This window comes from Pleurodeles waltl, chromosome 2_1, assembly GCF_031143425.1.
Source record: "Pleurodeles waltl isolate 20211129_DDA chromosome 2_1, aPleWal1.hap1.20221129, whole genome shotgun sequence".
In the NCBI taxonomy this organism is placed as follows: Eukaryota; Metazoa; Chordata; class Amphibia; order Caudata; family Salamandridae; genus Pleurodeles; species Pleurodeles waltl.
The window spans coordinates 858,440,969-858,456,708 of record NC_090438.1 but is presented as its reverse complement, the minus strand read 5'-3'; positions in this window follow the sequence as shown (position 1 = coordinate 858,456,708).

Genomic DNA, 15,740 nt, shown 5'->3' with positions numbered 1-15,740 from the left:
AATGTCAGTTAATTGCCCTTCGTGCGTTGTAGTTTGCGCTCTCAGAGCCTCGATCTCTCCTTCAAAAGCCGACGTCCTCTCTTCCATTGAGCTTAGTTTCCCCTCAATTTCTATGCAGGATTTGTCCACCTTACGCACTGTTCCTTGTAGCTGTTTTGTAGCCAACCATGACCTACGGCTTTCCGCTCTTGTCTCAGTTTGTAGCTCCTTTATTGAATTGTATATGGACTGTAGCATTTCAGAATCTGTGGATCAGAAATTGTATGGGCTGGGCCACTTATCGACTCTTCGGCCCCCTTAGTTGCATTCTGAGAAGGATGGGCCTCTGCTACGCTCATAAGATTTGTACCTGAATAGTCCCATTTGAGGGCTTTCCGGGTCTGGGCTGAAGGCTCTACTTTATCTCCACTGGGGTCCAACCCCTTGCTTTTCCGCCGCAGCTGTCAGACCGTAGTTTCTGCGAAGGACAAAAAGCTAGCAGATTCAGAGGAGATATTATCACTTGACCCTAGGTCACTGTTAGTAGAATCTGAGTCCCCTGTTAAGAAATAGAATTTGTCCCCTCCATCTTTAGTTAATTCTGGCCCCCTTGCAGCGTCCTTTGAAACCCAAATAGCTTCTTGGGGGGCTTGGGGTAGGGCACTATCTCCCTGTTCTTTAAGTCCAAATTGAGAATTGCCTTGAAGAGCCTTACATGTCTCCTTATACTTTGGCCTTTCGGGCTCCTGTCCTCCCTTGAGCTATATACTCTCAGCAGCTTTCAATTATATAGAAGCTTGCTGCCAGTCCGAAGGGAGGCCCTTCTCTTGTCTTCCGTCCTCAGAAAACTCTTTCTCTACTCTTTCCTCCACCTGTCCCCTGCCTCCTGCCACTTGCATTCCTTCTTGGTGGGGGGGAGAAATATGCCAAATTGTCCTCTTGTGCGCCTCCCTTCCAAAGGCCCGTAATTATAGCCTGTGTTTTCTTTCCCTGGGAGGGAGACATTGAAGGGCAATTATTTTTAGCTTCTTTGCTTACTCCCGTAACCTGTTTTCCACTTATTTTCCCAAGCGGTAGAGTTGGTCTTTTATTACCGGTGGTCATCTCGCTGCTAGACTTTTTAGCCCTGGCAGCACATTGACCTTCTCCTTTTTCCCCAAGATTGCAATTAGTTTTGGGCGCCATGATAGGCATAAAACTGTTAATAATTGAATCACAAGTTTTTTCCAAGCGTACTAGCCCCGTTTGTGCGCTCAGCAGCAATGTGCCAAAAGCTTTCAGGGACCATAAATTCACAAACTTCAAATAGACTTGACTGTACATGTCCTGATGTCTGCACCAGTTCGATTTCCACTCACAGTTATCACTTGAACATTCTTAGCTTAGCAGTCTATTATTTTTAAACATACTGTCCCATAGCCTCATACAACCGTACATCGTGCGCAATGTAAGGACCAACTCATGAGAAGGGAAGGAAGCGAAGAGCACATTAAATTTGCAAGCTGATATTGAGTAATCCAGCAGAAAAAGGGAAGGTGAACTAAAGAAAAAATAGTATGGGCCAAATGTAGCCTTTGCCTCAGACCCAGTACCTGATCACCTTGTTGTCCAGCCGTTCCTGATTCTCCTCCTGGGATTTTCAATCTTGTTTCCCCTCCCCCTCCTGCTGCTCTCCATCCCAGAAGGGAAAAGGGGGGGGGGCAAGGGACCCCACACCAGTGCTGATATTCCTATGGCAGGAGCAGTTCCAATAGTTCCAAGAAAAAATAACGTTGACAGAAAAACGCTGCCATGCCGGCGCGCGCTGAACTTCTAAGCGCAAGCCGGCCTCAGCGTGTGCAGGAGCTCCACAAAGAATTCGTCAGCGAACGACGCTGACAGGCCGGCACGCTCCGTACTCCCAGTGGGAGCCGGCCCGGCACACAAGGGAACTCCAAAATCCGCACAGAGCGGCGAGGCGGCAGCACCTCAGCAGCCTCACTCGCTCCGTGCAGACACATGCTCGGAGCCCCGGGCGCTTTCATTCTCCAGCACGCCCTCTGAACTGAGCGGAGAAAAAGGGAGAGGAACATTTCTCCGGGCTGAGGGCGTCCACAGCCCGCTCTCAGCCTTCATCCGAGCCGGGTCTGGAGGTGGGTGTGGTGTAGTACTGACGCGACTACGCTGACGCCATCTGTCTCCCGCCCATCAGTTCTAAACGTATTTAAACAAATCAAAACACAATAACATTCTGGTAAAAGGATCTACAATGTAAATATATGGCCATACTTATGGCAAAGTGGCTCTGCACTGCGTCACTGGGAAAGTGTATGAATGCACCATATTTAAGGCATACGGCACATTCCTGCCCTTTCCCTCTGCGCTTGCACACAATGGGTTGCCTAGCTCCAACGCAGGCACCCTTGTACCAGAATGCAACACACATAAAAACAGGAGGAAAGATATTTCTCCTTGTTACGCCTAACCTGAGGAAGCGTATCTTTTAGGCTCATTTCCAGGTTTACCAGGTTTAGTAAATCTCGAAATGTGTCAAAAACCATGGGAGTTGTGTGGGAAAACACAGACAACACCCATGGAATGTCTCTCTTGCACAAAGTAATGCAATGCAGCGATTCATGCTGCATTGCATTACTCCATATTTTTGAAGCCATTCAAAGCCATGCAAAGCTTTTATGAATATGCCCACAGCCTCTAGTGGAGTCCTTATGTTGTTCCTAATGAGCATCTGGCGAACTAACTTGTAGCTAGCAGTTTTCGCAAGGGGACAAACAAGGTGGAATTGTGAGAGATCTTGAAGGCTTTGGAGCATATTTACAAGGGATTGTAGTAGGGCAGCATCGCTGCCCTAAGCCAATGTGAATGGACAAGAATGCATGGTATTTATGAAATAGGATGCATTATTGTTCTTTCCCGCTGTGTTCACGCACAATTGGCTGCCTAGCGTTAAAGCGGGTACCCTTGCACCATGGTACCAGGGTCCATGCATTGCATGCAGGATTGTTTTTGTGCTGGAAGGGTAGGATGACCACGCATTCTGGATTTGACAGGTCAGTCCCAGATTTTCACAAGCTCTCCCGGCAGATTTTGGGAAATGTTGCTTATGTCCTCATTTTTAGAGAGGTTTAACTAAAAACGGTGGGAGGTGCCTTTTTATGTTTTTAATGAAATGCCCTGGATTTTGGCTTTGAAATTCTGGTCACCCTGAGGACGGGGCATCATCCTGCACAAAAACAATCCTAAGAGGCATTTTCCTTTTTCTATGTGTGGTGCAGAAAGCAGCACACATGGAAAAGGGAAAAAACAAAGAGAAATTAAAATATTTCTTCTTGTTATGCCTGCTCTGGTGAGTCATAAGGTTTTGGCACTGCCCCAGGTTTACAGGCTCTTATAAATCTGGGGCAGCTTCAAAATACATGGGTGTTGCATGGGAAACCCAGCACAACACACATGGAATAAAGAATCAGAAAAATAGTGGAGCACTCCATATACCTAAATAGAAATATTAAATGCCAATTATAGTCAAATGGCATATATGTTGAGTTCCTTATTAAGAACAATTCACATGAGTGATGAAGGTGTTCATTCTCCTATCACATTATACATACAAATAATTTTTATAAAACACATTTATGCATAATGATACACATATTATAAAGAATATAACAATGAATAAAGACAATACATATATACAAAAAAGGATGCACTAAAATTGCATCTGCCACTGAAAATGCTATATAACAATTTAGAAAATTCAATTTAGAAGGGAGTGGGCCAAAAAGATGTATACTTCGGCCCAATACTAGGGCTACAGCCGACACGTGTTTCGTCCTGACATGGACTTTTTCAAGGCTGATAAATTATAACACAAAACAATTTATTACTTAATGCATCTTAAATCTAACATGCTAACTCTAAACTATGAATACATTTCTAAAATATATACAAAGACAGCATCATATATGTAAAATGTATACTGATGATCTAACTTTCACGAGAACCAACACCAGATGTTTATTATAGCATCCTATTTCTGTGATGCATATATAATAGATTTACAATTTAAAACCTATTGAGACACCCAGGTACTCATAGCACGAAAAGAGAGTCAATTGAAGAGAAACAAACCATGCAGAAAGATGTGCACTAACTATATTACAAAGATAAAGAGAGCTAATCTTTCGCAATAGAGTAACCATGGAATAACCCTGATGCAGAGTAAGACAAGGCAGCGACTTGCGCTGCTTTGGCTTACACCTTATCTATGACCCTGTGAAAAGCCACAGAAAGTGGCTTTGCGTTGCCTCATAGTTTTGGTAAAGAGGCCTGTGCCACTAGCCCGTCAAAAAAAGTGACGCTCCAGCGACACAAACCTCTTGTAAATATGACCCTTTATTTACATAATGAGCAAACACATTGCTCAAAATCCAATACTTCTCACTAGTAACAGATTGAGAGGCAAATAAATTCCTAGCCCTCAGTAAGAAATTAAACCTTGCTATATTTTGAATGTACAGCTTTCTAATATGCCCATGAGGTCTACTGAGACATGTTTGTTTCAGACCTTGGGGCATACTTAAAAGGATTTGATGTAGGGCAGCGCAACACAACTTTCTGCTGCACTGCCCTATGCCAATTTGAAAGTGCAAAAATGCACTGTGTTCACAACATACAGTGCATTTTTGTCCTTTTTCACTGCACTGGCATACAAATTGCTGCCTAGCGCTAACATGATCGATGGTGCAAAGGTGTCTGCTTTTTTGGCAATATTGTTTTTGTGCAGTAAGGGATACCTTCCCACACAAAAACAATCCTGGGAGGCATTTTCCTCTCACGTAGAAAGAGGAAACAACTAGAAGAAATTAAGATATTTTTCCTCGTTGTGCATGCCCTGTGGTGGTGAACAGTTGTGACTCCTTCTCAGGTTTACAAGCTCTTGTAAATCTGGGGATGCATCAAAACCCATGGATGTTGCGTGGGAAAACATGCTGCTTTTCCTTACTCCATATCTATGAGGCCATAAAAAGCCACATAAAGAGGCTTTTCATGGTGTAGGGAAATGCCTTCCATGGCATGGTTACCCCCTTACTTTTTTCCCTTTGTTGATGCTAGTTATGATTGAAAGTGTGCTGGGACCCTGCTAACCAGGCCCCAGCACCAGTGTTCTTTTCCTAAACGGTACCTTTGTTCCCCCATAATTGGCACAGCCCTGGCACACACATAGGTCCCTTGTAACTGGTACCCCTGGTACCAAGGGCCCTGTGGCCAGGAAAGATCTATAAGGGCTGCAGCATGTATTATGCCACCCTGGGGACCCCTCACTCAGCACATGCACACTGCCTCACAGCTTGTGTGTGCTGGTGGGGACAAAATGACTAAGTCGACATGGCACCCCCCTCAGAATGCCACACCCACCACCCACTGCCTGTGGCATAGGTAAGTCACCCCTCTAGCAGGCCTTACAGCCCTAAGGCAGGGTACACTTTACCACATGTAAGGGCATAGTTGCCCGAGCACTATGCCCCTACTGTGTCTAAGCCAAACCTCAGACATTGTAAGTGCAGGGTAGCCAAAGAAAAAGAGTTTATGATCTAGGAGTTTGTCAAACACGAACTCCACGGTTCCATAATGGCTACACTGAAATCTGGGAAGTTTGGCATCAAACGTCTCAGCACAATAAACCCACACTGATGCCAGTGTGGGATTTATTGAAAAATGCACACAAAGGGCATCTTAGAGATGCCCCCTGTATGCCAGTCCAATTCCTAGTGTTAGGCTGACCCATTCCTGCCAGCCTGTCCCAACCAGACGGGTTTCTGGCCACGTTGGGTGAGTGCCTTTGTCACGCTGTGGCCAGGAACAAAGCCTGCACTGGGTGGAGGTGCTTCTCACCTCCCCCTGCAGGAACGGTAACACCTGGAGGTGATCCTCAAAGGCTCATGCCTGTTGTTACAGCGCCCCAGGGCATCCCAGCTAGTGGAGATGCCCGCCCCTCCGGACACAGTCCCCACTTTTGGCAGCAAGTCCGGAGGAGATAATGAGAAGATCAAGGAGGAGCCACCCACCAGTCAGGACATCCCCGAACCATCTTGGTTTTGGAGGATTCCCCCAATAGGACTAGGGATGCCCCCCTCAGGGAAGAGGCACAAAGAGGGTGTAGCCACCATCTAGGACAGTATCCATTGGCTACTGCCCAGACCTAAATACACCCCTAAATTGAGTATTTAGGGGTGACCCTGAACCCAGGAAATCAGATTCCTGCAACCTTAAGAAAGAAGAAGGACTGCTGACCTGAAAGCCCAGCAGAGAGGACGGAGACAACAACTGACTTGGCCCCAGCCCTACTGGCCTGTCTCCAGACTCAAAGAATCTGCACAGCAACACATCCAGCGGAACCAGCGACGTCTGAGGACTCAGAAGACTGACCTGCACCTAAAGGATCAGGAACCTCTGAGGACAGGGGCTCTGTCCAAAAACAGCAACAAGAAACTAACTTTAAAGAGACTATTGCCTCACTCTGGAAGCGTGAGTCCTCACACTCTGCACCTGACGCCCCCAGCTCAAGTTCAGGAGAACCAACACTGCAGAGAGGACTCCCAGGTGACTTCAAAGACACCCTGAGTCGACCTCACTGCACCCCCACAGTGATGCCTGCAGAGAGGATACAGAGGCTCCCCCTGACCACGTCTGCCTGGTAACAAAGGAATCCGACGCCTTGACCAAGCACTGCACCCGAGGCCCAGGACCGAGAGGAACCACCTACCAGTGCAGGAGTGACCAGCAGGTGGCCCTCATCCTAGCACAGTCGGTGGCTGGCCCGAAAAGCCCCCCTGTGCCCTGCCTGCATTGCTAGACTGACCCCCTGGTCCCTCCATTGTTTTCTCTACGACAAACCTTAACTTAACACTACCCTCTGATAAGCCTACTGCTCGACCACACTACCACAAAGTAGAGCATTAGTATTATCTAATTTTGCTACTGTCAACCTCTAAGGGGAACCCTTGGACTCTGTGCACACTATCTCTCACTTTGAGATAGTATATACAGAGCCAACTTCCTACACATGGTCTTCTAGATTTTGATCTTCACTACGAGCCACCAGTGCATCAAAGAAATGATGCACCGGCGGCACACAGGACTTTTAATTATGCCCCATCATTTTAAATGAGTAAAGCCTCATAAAATTAAGGAGCCTACTTGGAAACTCCTTTCCATAATCTTCTTTAAAATCTATTTTGTTTGCAACATAAAAGTCCAATATAAATGTTGCTAAATGACAAATCCAATTACATAAGGCAAAGGTTAAAATGTTCTGAGATATAGAAGTGCCATATGGAATTTATACAAATTCTTTCATACTCATTATATTTAGGGACTTTCTTCCAGTGTGATACATTTTGTAACACCAATGTGTGATTGCACCTAATGCTTTGAAGATGAAACTCAATAACTCTAGCTGTTGATGAACAGATTCTATTGGCATGGATTGACCACGTCCTTTTTATTTTATTCTTAAAGAAGGTTTCCAACATTTTCATCATCTACTACTTGAGACAAAGTAGATATAATGGCTGACCTGTATATAATAGCAGCTGCAGTTTTTTCTTCTACACAGCAACGCTCCATAAAATAGATGAATTACCAGAATGCCCCCCACTTTAGCCATTTAAATTTGGTTCTCTTTGTTTGGCCACTTTTCCCCCATTAATATTCTGCACTAGGTATCGAAGTAGGGAGCTTTTTCTAAACATATTAGGCCAGAAGGGATGTTCATAGGAGACAGATTCATTCATTCATTAGCTTTATTTCGGTAAAACGCAAATACCATAAAAGCACATCACAAGAAATCACAATTTTGCAAAAATAAACTATAGATAAAAGTCCTTAAGTATAAAATATTTTCCCTTTAAGATCATACCATATAAAGATCAAACCATATAAAATCGTGATAGAAAGTATATTACATTTTCCATAATAAATATAGTGACACAAATATCTTCCTAGTTAAAAACGACAGATAGGTTAAAATAAAGTACAAAACTTTCCCATTATAAACTCCTACTAGTGTGATAATTTTAACATTTTTGTTCTGACACACCAAATTTCATCTAGATAGCTTGCTAGGCAAATGCCACCATATCCTCGGTATTAGACCTAAAAATTCTAAGGGCAGTAAAACGGTTCTGAAAGCCCATAATTCTACAGAGAGGTACGATCCATTTAGTTTGTTGTTTATCATAAGCAGGACAATAGAATAATACATGTGCACTACATTCGGGAAGGCAGCAGCCCATCGGACAAAAATTGGCATAAGGATCATCTTTAGACCAAGTGCAAGTGAAAGAACGTAGTGGTAGCGAGCCTATCCTGAATCTGATGTAGAGGGCACGGGCTCGTGGGAATGTAATCAAATCCATATATGATTCAAACTCGTAGTGACATTTGACTGATGTAAACTTGTCAGACAAACTACCTAGAGGGACCTCTGCTAGTTTCCTCACTTTTAGCCACCGCCAATATCCATCCTTTACAACTTGTGCCGCATTTTTGGGTAAATCGTTAGGGGCCATCCAGAAATGGACCAGCCCCAGTTTAGTCAGAATGGCCCTAACATGGTTGCACCAGGGATTTTTTTCCATATAGTTTCCACTAATCAGAGCTTTCAACCATGTCCTATACGCACTAAGTATATCCAAGGACCATATTCTAATCCAATATAATATTGGTTTCAACGCTGCTATATGAGCAATAGAATCGAGGTTCACGTCCATGCATACAGGTAACGTAGGAGAGATAGTGGGTATTCTTAGGATAGACTTTATAAAAGAATTTTCAGCAATCTCCAAATCCTTTAGGTTACCATGTCCCCATGTCTCTGCTACATAAAGAGCACTCCCTCTTGCTTGTAGCTTGTATATTTCCATTGCTGGAGGGATTGCGAACCTAGAGGACCTGTTTGCAAATCTCAGTACGCCACCCATGTTCTGCTTCAGTGACATATGTGCCCTTGCTATCTGAGCCTGCCATCTATCCGTATCCTCAAGTCTGACCCCCAGATACACAAAGGGGGTTATTCCAACTTTGGAGGAGGGGGTAATCCGTCCCAAATGTGACGGATTTACCACCAGCCGTATTACGAGTTCCATAGGATATAATGGACTTGTAATACGGCTGGTGGTATATCCGTCACTTTACCGTCACTTTTGGGATGGATTACCACTTCCTCCAAAGTTGGAATAACCCCCAAAATCTGCTACTCTCTCCAGCTCTACCCCTTCCATAGAGATACTCTTTCTTACTTTATATTTGTTGTCACCAAAGATCATGTACTTTGTTTTCGTAGAGTTCATTTCAAGACCGTGATCTCTACAGAAGGATGTGAATTTTTGTAGTAAGTTTCCTAGACCGGACGCAGTTTGGGATAGCAATAATGTATCATCTGCAAAGAGCAGGCATGGTGTCTTCACCCCCCCTAATTTGGGTGCATCGTTGTCACAAGCAAATAGATAAGTAATACAAGCATTTATAAATATTAGGAAAAGGGTTGGTGCCAAAACACACCCTTGTCTCACTCCCCTTTTAATTGGGATCTCTCTTGTTGTTTCCCCATTTGCTCCCCATCTAACTTTGGCAAAGGTCTTATTGTACAAGCTTTTGATTGTGTTTAATAGCGTACATGGGAGTCCTGCTCTATCCAGTATCTCCCATAGCTTTTGGCGTGGAACCAAGTCAAAAGCAGATCTGAGATCCACGAAGGCTACGAATAACTTCCCTCCTTCCAGGTCGACAGACTTCCATTTAATCGTGAGGAATCTAAATATCTGGTCGATTGTGCTAATTTTTTCCCTAAAGCCGGCTTGGAAGTCACTCAGGATTTGTGATTCTTGCATCCATGCCTTGGTTCTTATCAGGATCTGATGGCAAAATATTTTTTGGAGATTATCCAAAAGACTAATTGGCCTGTAATTTGTTGGGTCAGATCTATTTACCTTTTTATAGATAGGTATAATGATAGCACCCCTCCAGGTGCGAGGATAATTTCCAGTGGCCAAGATTGCATTAGATACTTTATTTATATATGGGAGCCATAGCTCTGGGTCAGATTTATGTAAATCGGCCGGAATACCATCGAGGCCAGGAGCCTTTCCCGTTTTTTGGGCCATAATGGCCTCTTGTGTTTCAGCTAGTGTAAATGGCATAGGGTTATTCTCCGAGAGGAAACCCAATTTGTATGCCTCAGGATCATGAACTTCCTCTTCATAGAGTTTCATGAAATGATCAGCCCGAGTATCGGCGGGGATATGGCAGTCAAGTGTATTGCTCTGGTTTCGCCCATTTGAAGCTTCCAGGGAACAAAAGCGTTTTGTGTGCTTTTCCCTGGCTGCTGTCAATAGATTCTGCCAGGCCTCCATTTCCCAATTGTTTTTAACATGCTTTATTGTTGACGCATAATCTCGTCTGCCATTCGTTATCAGGGTTTTATCTCTTGATTTGATTGCTTTGATCAAGCCATTTCTAGCAACCCTGCATGTTTTGTCAAACCACCTGTGACAGAAACGCACCGGGTGTTTGGCTTCTCTGCTAGTTTTTAGGAAAAGATCCCAAAGAGTAACAAATAATGCCGTATAGAGACTCAGGATCTCATTTGGAGAATGGAAAGAGGGGGTTTCAACAAGCTGATGTGTTGATACTATATCATACAATGTCTTCTGCAAATTTGTTGACTTTTGGAAGCACTCTCATTTCAAGGTACGCTTGTTAGAGGAGAGTGTTAGGGGTAGAGAAACTCTCTTGTTATATTTGGTATCCTCATTTTCTAGAATTAGGCCCTTGTAGGTGACTAAAATTGGGGCGTGGTCACTTGTATACTGTCTTCCTACATACATATCATGTACACAAAACCAAATTCTTGTATCAATTACCGCATAGTCCAATGTACTACTATACTGGCCTCTAAAAAAGGTGTACTTAGCAGGTGTGTCCGAGGGAAAATGGCCATTCGCTAGGCGAAGGCCATGGGTGATCATAAAATGAATAAATTGGAGCACTCTACTGTTTGACCTGACCTGTTTCTTTAAAGAGGAAAAAGGCGGGATATTCCATGCTGCGTCTTCTAATTGGGTTACTTCTGAGAAAGCACAATTTGGTTCAAGTGTTACATTTAGGTCCCCTACAATGAAGATAAAATGCGAGTTTATATATTCTGAAACTAAGGCATTTAATACATAGAATGTTTTAGACAATTTGTTTGGGGGACCTGGTCTATTATAAATGTTAATACATAGTAGAGAAGAACCACACTTCTGCTGTATGGATAAGGCCAATATGTCCTCTGAGTCCACTTCAATTTCTTTGATTTTCCCCTTGACTGTAATCTTCAGCCATATAATAAGTCCTCCAGCTGGTCTCCCCATCGGGGAAGGACTTGCTGATTTGCAGTAGGATTTGAAACCTTGCCTAAGTACATTATCTATCATCCATGTTTCGTGAAAAAAACAAATGTCAAAATTGTCGATGAAGCCCCCCCAGTCTGGATCAACTAATTTAGTACGAATTCCTGCCAAGAGTTAAATGCCCATCGCTTGCCGTCTTCTTCAATGAAGGTGCAGGACTACACATATTACCAATTGGGTTTTTAGAGGTAGAGTTAAGGAGAGCATCTTTCGTACCTGGCAATGGAGATTTCTCCCTCCTTTCAGCAGGAGGCACTGATGGGGACCCCTTTTCCCCATAAAATATAAAGTTGGTGGACTCCCTTTGGGCCTGTTCGGGAATAAGTCAATCAGATTCATCTGCCAGGGATAATTGGACAGGATTCTTTGGTATTGTTGAGACATTCACGGGGGGACTATCCTGTTTGTTGGATTGCACCAAAAGACTCTTAGAAGCTCGTGAATTTATAATTGGCACGTGGTCTTCTTCGGGCCAACAACTTTTAAAATAGATCTTCGAGCCATTTTTTAAAGGGTTTCTCATTTCTAGAGATAGAAGACCCCTTACCAGATCAGGGGTAGATAGTGTCAACTCTATCGTATCAAATTGGCCTACCGAAGCGGGATATCGCTGGGCAGAAATTATGTCTGAGTGTATTACAGAGCTGCATTGGCGGGTGTGCCGGATCCAATGTATGACTTTATTTTTTAGAGACATCGTGTCTTCTTTCATATCTGTTACTACTGATGGAACCCTGCACATATAGATTGGATAGTCACAGGCTCTATGCAGAAGTGCATTTTGTGCGGAATTTATGACCCTTGTATACAATGGGTGGGCCAGTGTTGGCACGCCAGGAATTTCTTTTGATCCAAAGGGACTACTCTGGTCAGATGGCGAAGCTGAGTTTGCCTGAGTCGGAGCACTTAGTGGCTGTAGCAACGATTTTTCCTTAATTTTCCAGGGAACTGGTGCTATATAAGGCCTAGTTTTAATAAATGGCTCATGGTTATTTAGGTTGCAAAGTTCCATGGAGGTACTTTTGGAACGAAGTAAAGACAAGACCTCAGCTAGAGAAGACTTTAGTTCTTTCACTTCTTCTTTTAATTCGACAACAAGCGTTAACAAGTCCTTCTGCATGGGATGGATCTCATGTTGACTAGTGGCTTGGTCATTAAAAATACCCAGATCATCGTTAGTGCCCAGGGACTCCAGAGCAGAGAAACGATTTGAGCATGGGATCTCATGAACAATCACACTTCTAGCTAGGGTTTCCTCCGCAGTTAGCGAGGCTCTATGTGGGCCCCCTTTGCTTTGGGAGGGCAAGGGCCTCGCAAGGACATCGCTGGTGGGGATCTTTCCCTTGTCGCAGGGTTTCAGGATGGTTGAAAGGTAGCCATTTTTTAAGCACTTTTGTGGTTCTTTATCTTTTTTAGTCAACAAGGCCTCCACTTCCTCTATTAAGATGTCAATATCATCTGCCACACAACCTGACGGAGCACGAGGAGTTTTAAACAACTTAGGAATCTTAGGCTGGGCATTTCCCCCTAGTGGGCTATTTCTGGCTTTGCGTTTCCCCACAGGAGCTGTTCGCTAGAACTAGACAATAACCTAAATGTCTGGAAGAAGGAAATGTCTACACAGAGTTTGAATTGGAGAAATTCCTACCTTACAGCAAAGTGGGATTGCCCAGCCCGGCCTCCTATCGGTCTCTGACGGGCACAGACGGGCCCGCCCTTGGCCCGGGCTTTGCCCGCGCGTGTCTCGCGCCGTGGGATGTCGCGGCACGCATTGTAGTGCCCGCGATGCAGTGTTCAGCCCCCTCCGGTTGAAGAATGCTCCTGGGACTCATAGTCCCACCAGGAGCCAGGTGACGGAATGGAGAGATGCCCGAGGTGTCGCAGCGCGCTTTGCAGCGCCCACGATGCAGTGTTCAGCCCCCTCCGGTTGAAGAATGCTCCTGGGACTCGTAGTCCCACCAGGAGCCAGGTGACGGAATGAACAGATGCCCCGAGGTGTTGCGGCGTGCTTTGTAGCGCCCGCGATGCAGTGTTCAGCCCCCTCCGGTTGAAGAATGCTCCTGGGACTCGTAGTCCCACCAGGAGCCAGGTGACGGAATGGATTGCTCACAAAAAGTCAGCCGGATCCTCTGACCACACTACCAGCTCAGCAGCAGGAACAAATCCTCTCCTTACAGCCCTTCGGAAGTGGGACGTCAGGGGGGTGGCCCAGCCCAGCCTCTGTCAGGCGCTGACGGGCGCAGGACGGGCCCGCCCTTGGCCGGGCTTTGCCCGGGCGCCGCCCGCGGCGGCGGGAGGGCTAAATTAAGTTTTAAAGGGCTCCTGCCCTTTGGATACAAGCAGCACCTCCTCCAAGCCCGAACACGCTTCCCGCGGCGGCGGGAGCGCTAAATGAAGTTTTAAAGGGCTCCTGCCCTTTGGATACAAGCGGCACCTCCTCCAAGCCAGAGAGCGCTAAATGAAGTTTTAAAGGGCTCCTGCCCTTTGGATACAATCGGCACCTCCTCCAAGCCCGAACGCGCTTCCCGCCATAGGAGACAGATATTACAGTGTTAAAAATCTATAATTACAGCAAAGTTTAGCTGATTAAGTGCTTGATTTAAAGGTTAGCAGGTATTCTGCCATTCGTCAGAGTGCTAGGGGTCATTACACCCCTGACTTCAGTAGCTGGACTAAAGCTACCTATATTTAGAGATCTATGCTGCCCTGAGGATATCACGGTGGCTCCTCTAAAGGCACTGACATTTTGCTGAGTGGCTGCCATGTTTCAGGCACCCACTCTACAAATGATTTTGTTTTACTAGACAAACTACCAAAGCTAGAGTTTGTTTTTTAAATGTTTGCAAAACAAATATTTAAAGACAGCCTACAACCCCCACAGTCATTTTAAACTTCTTTCATGTTTGAGACAACAAGTGTTTCCCTGAAATCCCACTCTGAGAAAAAGGTGTATTGGACTGTCCTTTCTAAATAAGGTGGAGAATGTAATGCACCTACACTGATGGCCCTAACTCTGTCAGGCAGTGGTGTACAGTTTCTTCTGGCAGAGGCAGGTGAAAAAAGAGCATATAATGGGCACAATACCAAACAATGTCAAACATTCACCTCCAGTCACAGACCTGGACCTAAATCAATTGTTTTTTGCTTACCATGCCATTCCAATTTGGACCCAGCCATATGCAAATTAGTCTTGATCCTGCTCACCCTATGAACAGTCCAGCCTGAACTGCCAGTTCAGACTCTCCCTGGACAGAAAACAAGCATCCTGGGTCCTGTTTCAGGGCTTCACTCCTCATCAGCCAAGCTACCTTGAATCTGGTGGAATGGTGAGCACGGGCCTCAGATTTGGCCATACCATTCCCATTTAAAGTGACAAATGCATAGAGAACAGGTGATGGATGGAATGCTGAATAATTTCAAACATTTGCCTCAAATCACAGATCTTGGCCTAAATCCATCATTTTGTTTGCTTGCCCCGCCATTTAAGTTTGGACCCAGCCATATGCAAATCAGTCTTGACCCTGCTCCCAATGTCCACCCCGAACTGCCGGGCCAGGACCTCCCTGACATGGGTCAGGGACATGGGTCCTGTGCTCACTGTTCCACTGGATTGAAGCTTTCCAAGCTGATGAGGAGGGATACCCCAAAAGCAGTCCCAGGATGCTTCTTTCCAGTCCAGAGAGGAACCTGAATTTACCATTGCCAAGGAAACCAAATGAATTATCTAACAGAAACAAATTAAAAACAGAGGGCCTTATTTACAAGGAATTTGCACGACTGTTGCATCATTTTGTTATGAGGCAACAGTGGCGCAAGCCATGCTTTACACTGCTGATATTTACAAACTGATGCAATAGGCCCAATGCGTCAGTTTGTACAGACTTCCATCATTGCCAGGTATAATGTATGCAAGGTAGGCATTCCCACAGGGAAAGCCACACAGAACTCACACTGTGAAATTTACATTTCACTGCATAATTCTGTGACTTCACTGATCAGAATTTTACTGCTTGCTTGGAGCAACCATAAAGTGGATGCAGGGCTTTTCTCAGTGGGGGTCTCCTGGCATTTCTGGAGTAGCGTCATCTTTTTATGCTAGCGCAGCAATGCATGAGTTTAGCACCACAAATGTGTTAGAATTTCTCACACATCTGTGAAAATGCGCACCAAGGATCTCTGTATTGTGAATACAGTGCATCTATGGCATCATTAGGGGATCCTAGAGCAGCACAAGAAATTTCCTACTTCGGAGGCGATGCATCAGATTCTTGTAAATGAGGCCCAGAGGTTAATTCAGATACAGAGCCCCCT